The sequence below is a fragment of the Phoenix dactylifera genome, unplaced genomic scaffold (genome assembly GCF_009389715.1).
Source record: "Phoenix dactylifera cultivar Barhee BC4 unplaced genomic scaffold, palm_55x_up_171113_PBpolish2nd_filt_p 002004F, whole genome shotgun sequence".
Classification (NCBI taxonomy): domain Eukaryota; kingdom Viridiplantae; phylum Streptophyta; class Magnoliopsida; order Arecales; family Arecaceae; genus Phoenix; species Phoenix dactylifera.
In genome coordinates, this window is record NW_024069283.1 from 36,068 (window position 1) to 43,860 (window position 7,793).

A 7,793-nucleotide genomic window follows, 5' to 3' on the forward strand; every position below is an offset into this window, starting at 1 on the left:
GACCAACCAAAATAGCGAGCCGCTCGGTCATCCTATGGGTTATCCTCTCCAGGTATATAGGGCTCGTTTGGTTCGCAGGAAAAAGAGGGGGGAAAGTGTGGTCAACGGGGAAAGTAATGAAATGCCTCTTGTTTGGTTGGAGTTTTCAAAGGAGAAAGATGGGAAAGTTGTATTCCCATAAGAATATGATTCTCACATTTCATGGAAAAGTCTTTCCCATGAGAAACATGGGAAAGTTACTTTCCTATGAGGTGGGAATCACTCCTTTTTTATTTTTTTCCCAAAAAGACCCTTCAGCATTAAAGAAGCATTAAAGAGGCATTAAAGACCTAATTTTTATTAAGGGCATAATAAGAATTATACATAACTTTCCTAGAAAAGTGGATGGTCAACCAAACATAAGCACTTTGGAAATTTGTCATTTTCCATGGTTAACCAAACATGCCAAAAGTACTTTCCTAGATATCCTCTTTCTAGAAATCTGATTCCCAGGAATCATATTCCTAGGAGGGAAAATACTTCCCGCGAACCAAACGAGCCCATAGTGTGCAACTGATATCTTTCACCCTATCTCTATTGGCTTTTTCTAATTTATTACAGGTCGTCAGAAAAAAGAGGGTAATAAATGAGGAGCATCGTTTGCCTAGCCTATTCTTTGAATCCACCACTTATTCAGACAAGTCCACATACATCTTTTATAGTTGGTACAAGCTTACGAAGAGAACGGGGTAAAAGTAGCCGGATGAGAGAAGAGAGCAAAGGTGGAATCTCACCAAAAAAATCCATGAAGTCTATGGCGTAGATATCTTTGAGGAGGCCATGATAGAAGTCGATGAGGAGATGACCCCTCTCAAGAAAGAAGACAGGCTAGCCAGCTCCAAAAAAGGTTAGGCTAAATGGTTTGGTTTTTTTTTCTTTCTTTCTTTTCTTCTAGTTTATTTTCTTGTTTTTGGTTGATAGATTAAATTACTGCAATATATTGCTGATCTTAGAGAATTTTGAGAAGAGGCTGAGGAAGCTTGATGAGAAGGTCTATTTCCTACGAGAAAAGGCGGCTAAGGTTGAGAAGGCAATTGGCACCACCAAAGGTATCTTATCTATCTCCACCACCTCTTCTTCATTTTTTTAATTGTTCTTTGATTGCCTTTTGCTTCGGACAAAGTTCAGTAAAACTACTCACTTGCATTTTGATACTTCTATATTGCTTTTTTCTGACATTTCTTAAGAGAACATAGAATATGTATGGTAGTGCATCATAAAAAGTGTTTATCATATAAGAATGGCAAAGAACTACCTTTAGGAGAAGCTTGAAAAACTCGCTTTTTGACATATATTTAGAAGTAACATCTACTCTATCTTAAAAGTTATGATTTTGCCTTGTGCTAAGAGCAAATATTACTGGAGGTCCAAATGGAATAGTAAATTTAGATTTAATTAGCTCATGTGAACCTAGAAGAAATCCTAAATATGATTTTGTGATTCATTTTGAAGCCTTCATTTGAATCACAAACCCTATAAAGTTGGATTTGGTTCTATTTAAAGGTAACCCTGTTGAAACCGGATGTGTTTACAAAGTGCTTCTTGCTATGTTTTACCAAAAAACAATTAAGTGCTTCTCCTCAAAGATAATGTGCTTCTTAAAATACCGTTCTAAAAGCATAATAAATAGGCAAAGAGAGGCTTTTATGGCTTTATAAGGAAAAGCCAAAAAATACTTTTGATTAAAAATTTTGTTTGATAGTGTTCAACTAAATTTGTTGCTTATGCAAGTAAAAGTAAAAATATTCTTTTAGGTTACATTAGAAAAACTAGTTCTACTTGTTTATGCTTTTACGGAGCACCAATTTGGTTTCCGTAGAAATTGTAATATGTCTCCTTTTGATTTCATATTAGATATGGGAGTTGTTGCAAATCAATGTCAATTAGGAAAACTCATATCTATTTATGTCATCTTGAACCTAACCCAAAGCTAAAGTACAATTCTATGGGTTGTTGAAATCCTTGATTTAGACTGAAATATATACAAATTTGGAATTAAAACTACTAGAGTTGGATCCAGCTCTTGAACTAAAAATGCTTTTGCATTATTTTAAATACAACAAGTAAGTAAAAAATATATACATAGATATATAGATACGCACACATATGTCTTTTAAAGAGATATGGAAGGGACATCCCCAAAAAATATTTCTCGATCACTTATGATGTCGTATGAACTATACCAGAGTTATAATTTATAACATAGTGACATGCTGATAATGATTAATGCAATCTCGAGTTCAACCTTCACATTTGTCTTACTGTTTCCATCCAAATATTAATTAATCATCAACTAACTATAATAAAATACTTGATAAATTACATCAACCAAGATTTAATTAATCACATATAAAGTTGATTGCTTGGAAGAGATCATGGATAGCTACTTTCTCACTTATAAAGGAGGCCATATTTGGATGGCTAGTTGCTGGAATTAACTATCCAAAAGGAGTTATTAGGATGAAAAGGAGTTACTCATACAGGTAACAACTAATAACTAAGCAAAGAGATAGTTACTAGGACAAGGAACTACCAAGAGAAGGTAGTTATTTTTGAAAATTAATGCCTGTCTACATCAGAAGAAGAAAAAGAAGGTTTTTCTTGCAAGGACTCATATCCTATACATATGAAACATTTGACTACCTTGACACAGAAAAGGCTTCTATGCCTCTCCTATGTACAATGATTAGCATCAAGCTCTTGCATCCTTAATCCTAGTCTAAAGTTCTTTAACCTAAGCTCTCATTCTATCTTTGAGGATATCAAGTTGAGCATCAAGAGGATCCTCCATCCCTTAACTCTTATTAGCTTATCTAATTCTCAGATGTGATGATTTTCCACCCCGAAGAATATTTGTCATATACCCCATACTTCTTTTCATGCAATCATGGAATGCCGTACCGGCCCGTACGGGCCGGTACGGCCGGTACGTACCGATCCGGCGTAGCGGTACCGGAACGGATAAAAAACCGGTATTTCCGTTTTTTATCCGAACCGACCGGTACGGGCCCGTACCGGCCGGTTCGGAGCCCGGCCGGTACGTACAGGTGCGAACCGGCCGGTTCGCACCGGTACGATTTTTTTTTTATAGAACCACAGCGTCGCGCGCTGTGGTTTTTGAAACCACCGCGTACTGGCCGGTACGGCGGCGCTGTGGTTTTTGAAACCACCGCGTACCGGCCGGTACGGACCGGTACCAGCCGGTACGTACCGGACCGGACCGGTACCGTACCGGTCCGGCCGGCCACCGGTACGCCGACCGGTACCGGTACGGCGGACCTTGCATGCAATCAATCTTTTATTGGTATATGTTATTATTCTCTTATTTTCTTTATTTCTTTATAATATTCTTCACTTATTGCAAATTTTATGTCCTTTTACTAGGATAGTCAAATATACTCTCGTTGATTCATAATTCTATTGATCGACCTAGTCGATCTAGCATGCCGGTGATCTAATTAACTAATAGTTGTAGATTTCAGAAAATATTTTTGGTATGCCTAGTGTAACCTAATAAAATTAAATGCCAAAAAAAGCATTGAGATGGTAAGTGTGGGGGAAACTTTTCAAAGGAATAATCATATGAAAATTGTTAGTTGGATGAATTTATGATCGAGGAAAACGACGAGGAAGAAACTTTTGATTCTTATAGAGAAGTCTATATGGTTGAAACTTCTCAACAAAGCCACAAGTTGGCCAAGGGGACAGCACATAATACTAAATTTGGAGACCACAAAATAGCTAGCATATCAACAGGGAGATTCATTTCGTAAAATCGACTAAATGGTAGCTTGGACTAAATCGTAGCTTGTGCAGACTTATAGGCTACCCTGATAATTAAAGATATCATATAATTATATTTGTCAAGTGCCATCCCAAAAGGATCAAATGATGCAAATAATTTATTCATCATGAAAAAATATCTAGGAGGCAGTGTGTGACAATAAGTGATGCTAATAATGTTGCATTAATTATCAAAAAATATGACTATGATGCACTTTCTAATAGTTGCATGTGTTTTACCATTATTCTATTTTGAATTAGTGGATGCATAGTCCCAATCATGATACTACTACCTGCATTTTTCTGCTATATGTGAAATTATCTTCTCTTTTCTCATAATTTATGTTCTTTATTGGACATTTTTTGAGGTTCTTTTTTAATTATTATATTCTCTTTTTTCTTTGTTATGGTTAAAACATGTTAGAAGACTCACATGATGCTTTTAAACTTGGATGAAAAAGAGGAAATCGATTGCCATTCCATTTTTGTCGGAAATGTAAGGCTTTCTAATCTTTGTTCTTTGTCGCATAGCTTTTCATGATGCGTTTATCTCGAGTTCAAATTATATAATGAGTTCTGTCTTAAATGTAGGGGTAAAATCCTGAAGGTTGTGCATCAAAACTACCTTTTCATAATTGAATCTAGATTGAAAAAAAAGATATAAGGCCCATAAAATTTATGCAAAAGAGTAAAAGGGAGAGAGATGGAGAGCTAACTTTTGTGTACTTGCACTAATCATCTTGGTCTCAATACTTATTTATTTTAATTTGAATAGATTGAAGTTGTCCATTGATCGGAATGTCTATTTAATAGGCCATATATTATGCAACACCTCTTATTATGAGTTTTTGACCCACCAATTCTAAAATGCATGATGGATGCAACAAATTTGAGCTTCTACCACTTTCCTTTTAAAGTGCCGGAAAGATGCAAATAACTTGAACTTTTACACACTCTCAAGCAATAAATTTTGACTTACAAATCATATTAGATATAGAATGCTTTTAGTTGAAATTGCTTTTACAAGTTGGTGGTACCTAATATCAATGAGAAAGTTTTGTGGAGATCTAATTAGGTTATGATTAGATAATTTGTTCAGATGTCTAGAACATGTGATAGATAATATTCAAGTTAGATTTCTAACAAGATATAAATGATTTGAAAAAAGGATATGCAAGTAGCATTAATATTAAGATATCGGTGGAACAATTATAAAAGGATTGATTTGAATTCCCTTAGATTATGAAAGTCTGTCGTGCATGTATTTAATTTTTTACGGGATGACAACACTCAAATACAATGAAGGTCATCAAGATAGATATCTATGTGTGAGAGTGGTAAAATCACATATCAAAAAGGTAGTGATGTTATACATCATTGGCCCATCTACCTAATAGCTTAAGGTTTTGGTTCAAATTTATATGGTATCATAGCTCAAAATCCCACTTGCTAATGATCCTCCATCACTCTCACTTGCAATCCACGTGTCGCCCCTCTCGAGTTCCATGCTAAATGGAGAGGTGAGAGGTGGCAACAATCTTATATCAGGTAGACATTCTTAGTGGTGCTTTTGTACTCATGGAGTCAGGGCCATCCAGTTTCTAGCTTAAGCTTTTGGGTGGGATTAATATGGCATCAGAGCACAAAATTCCTTTTCCACATCATTCCTCTTCAAATTTCATCCCTCTCAGGCCCTACACATGAAATGGAGTATGGAGAATGATGATCATCCTACATCAGGAAAGGAAACAGCCTTAGTAGTGCTTTTCAGGTTGAAGTTTAACATGGTATTAGAGCAAACAATCCTTTAGTAGTGTTATGTACTCATGGGCAGGGGCCCCAAGCCTTAGCGACCTAGGCGTCGCCCAAGGCCCGTCTCGAGAGAAAGCCCCGCGCGATGGCATCATGCATCCTAGGCTCCTAGCCTCTCAGCTCCCGCTCCTAGCACAGTGTCCGTAGAGTAAGGTAGGCCGCCGCAGGAGCCAACGCTACCTGACAAGACGCGGTGCTCCACCTCCTCAATGGCTCAATCCCTGATCCATATTCCATCGGCCAGGCCATCGCCCATCATTCCTCTCTGCTCTCTTTAAAATCCTCATCGTGCTCCGCTCTCCTCCACTCCTCCTCCACTCCTCAATCCTCTTCTGTTCTGTTCGACTGTTCCGTGAAGGCGTGACTGCCTGGGGACTGGGTCGTCTACTCGTCTCCTCCCGGCCCGCGGCCAGCGCCTCCGCCAGTCCGCCTCCCCGCCTCCCCGCCCCGGCATCCCACGAGGCTGCGACGGTCCCCGCCTCCCCGTCGGAGGAGACGACCGCGACCTCCTCGCCTCCCTCCCGGGCCCCCGGCTCCCGTGAGGCCGTGACCCCGTCGGCCCGTCCGGCTCAATCTAGCGAGCCGGCGAGGTCGTCTCCTCCGCCTGAGCGGCGAGCGCCTCCCCGGCATCCCGGCGATCCTGCGAGGCTACGACCTCCTCGCCTCCCTCCCGGGCCCCCGGTCCCGGCTCCCGCCTCCCTTGACCAGTGAGGCAGTGCCGCAGCCCGCAGTGACCTCCACGGCTCCACGGCTCCACCTCCTCGCCAGTTGCCTTCCTCCCCGGCCCCGGCTCCCGTGACCGTGAGGCGTGAGCCCGTGAGCCCGTGACAGCGTGACCTCCTCGCCTCCGGCCTCCCTCCCCCGTCACCCCGTGACCCCGTCACCCCGACGGGCCCGGCCGTCCCCAGGCCCTCACGTCCGTCTCACTGGGTCTGTCAGTCTGTGAGACTGTGACAGTGACTCAGTGCCTCAGTGGGTCAGTGGCACCGGTGTGATTCTTCTAATCCCCTCTTTGTTTGATTATATTTTCAACATCCAGCGTTTAATTCCCCTAATTTTGTTGCAATTTCTATAATTTGTTACAATTTTTCTCTAATATTTTCTCTTTTATATTTTAATTTTTTGTAGTAATTGTCTTAATTGTTTGTTGGTAATATAATTTAGATTCAAAGTCTAATAGAAAATATGAATGTGGATATGAAAAACTTAAAAAAAAAAGAAAAATCGAAAAACTCGTTCAATCTCAAAAAGCTCTAATAATTATTATGACAAACAAACAAAACACACATCAAGTTCAATTCAGGAATTAGCAACAAACAAGCACCTGAAATAGAGCTAGAAGATACATGAAAAGAATGAAACAAAATGAGATTGACAACCATATTCATGGTGAAGAACACAATGAGAAATTAGATGGAGATAGGATAAATAAGGATAGTGTAGAGCTTAATGAAATTAGTTCTATTTCTACAAATATATACGATCCAGGTCAATGGAAGCAAATCGATACAAAGTTGAGAGATCTATTAGTAGAAAGAGGTCCAATTAGAGATTATGATCTTCATTTTCCTAGGGATGAAAATAATAGGCACTTCTCTACGCTACATTATATTCGTAAATTACCTAATGGTGAAAAATATGATAGAAGATGGTTAGTGTATTCGAAGGATTTGGATAGAGCATATTGTTTTTGTTGTAAATTATTTGATTCAACACCTAACACGAGTCACTTAGTCAATGAAGGAACTAGGAATTGGAAAAATCTAAGTATTATGATCAAAAGTCATGAAATAACTAATGAACATATTACTACCATGAATAAGTGGATTAATTTAGAAGTGAGATTATTAAAAAATAAGACAATTGACAAAAGTCTCCAAGAACAAATAAACTAAGAGAAAGATCATTGGAAAAAAGTATTATTGAGAATTATTGCTGTCGTAAAAAATCTTGCAAAAAAAATTTAGCATTTCGGGGAAAGAATGAAAAGATCTATCAAAGCAATAATGGAAATTTTTTAAGTCTTATTGAAATGATTGCAGAATTGATCCAGTAATGCAGGAACATGTTTGACGCATTCAACATGGTGAAATTCACAATCATTATTTAGGTCATAAGATTCAAAATGAATTGATTCAAATGTTAGCATCTGAAATTAA

The 7,793-nt window shown here is 38.8% G+C and overlaps 1 long non-coding RNA gene across 1 annotated transcript; it reads left to right on the forward strand.

The window, feature by feature from the left end:
* Window positions 1-574: 574 nt before the first annotated feature.
* LOC120109305 lies at window positions 575-4,266 on the forward strand. The gene is made up of 3 exons (XR_005510247.1): window positions 575-886; window positions 993-1,088; window positions 4,247-4,266. It is a non-coding gene; the product is annotated as an uncharacterized LOC120109305 (long non-coding RNA).
* Window positions 4,267-7,793: the final 3,527 nt, after the last annotated feature.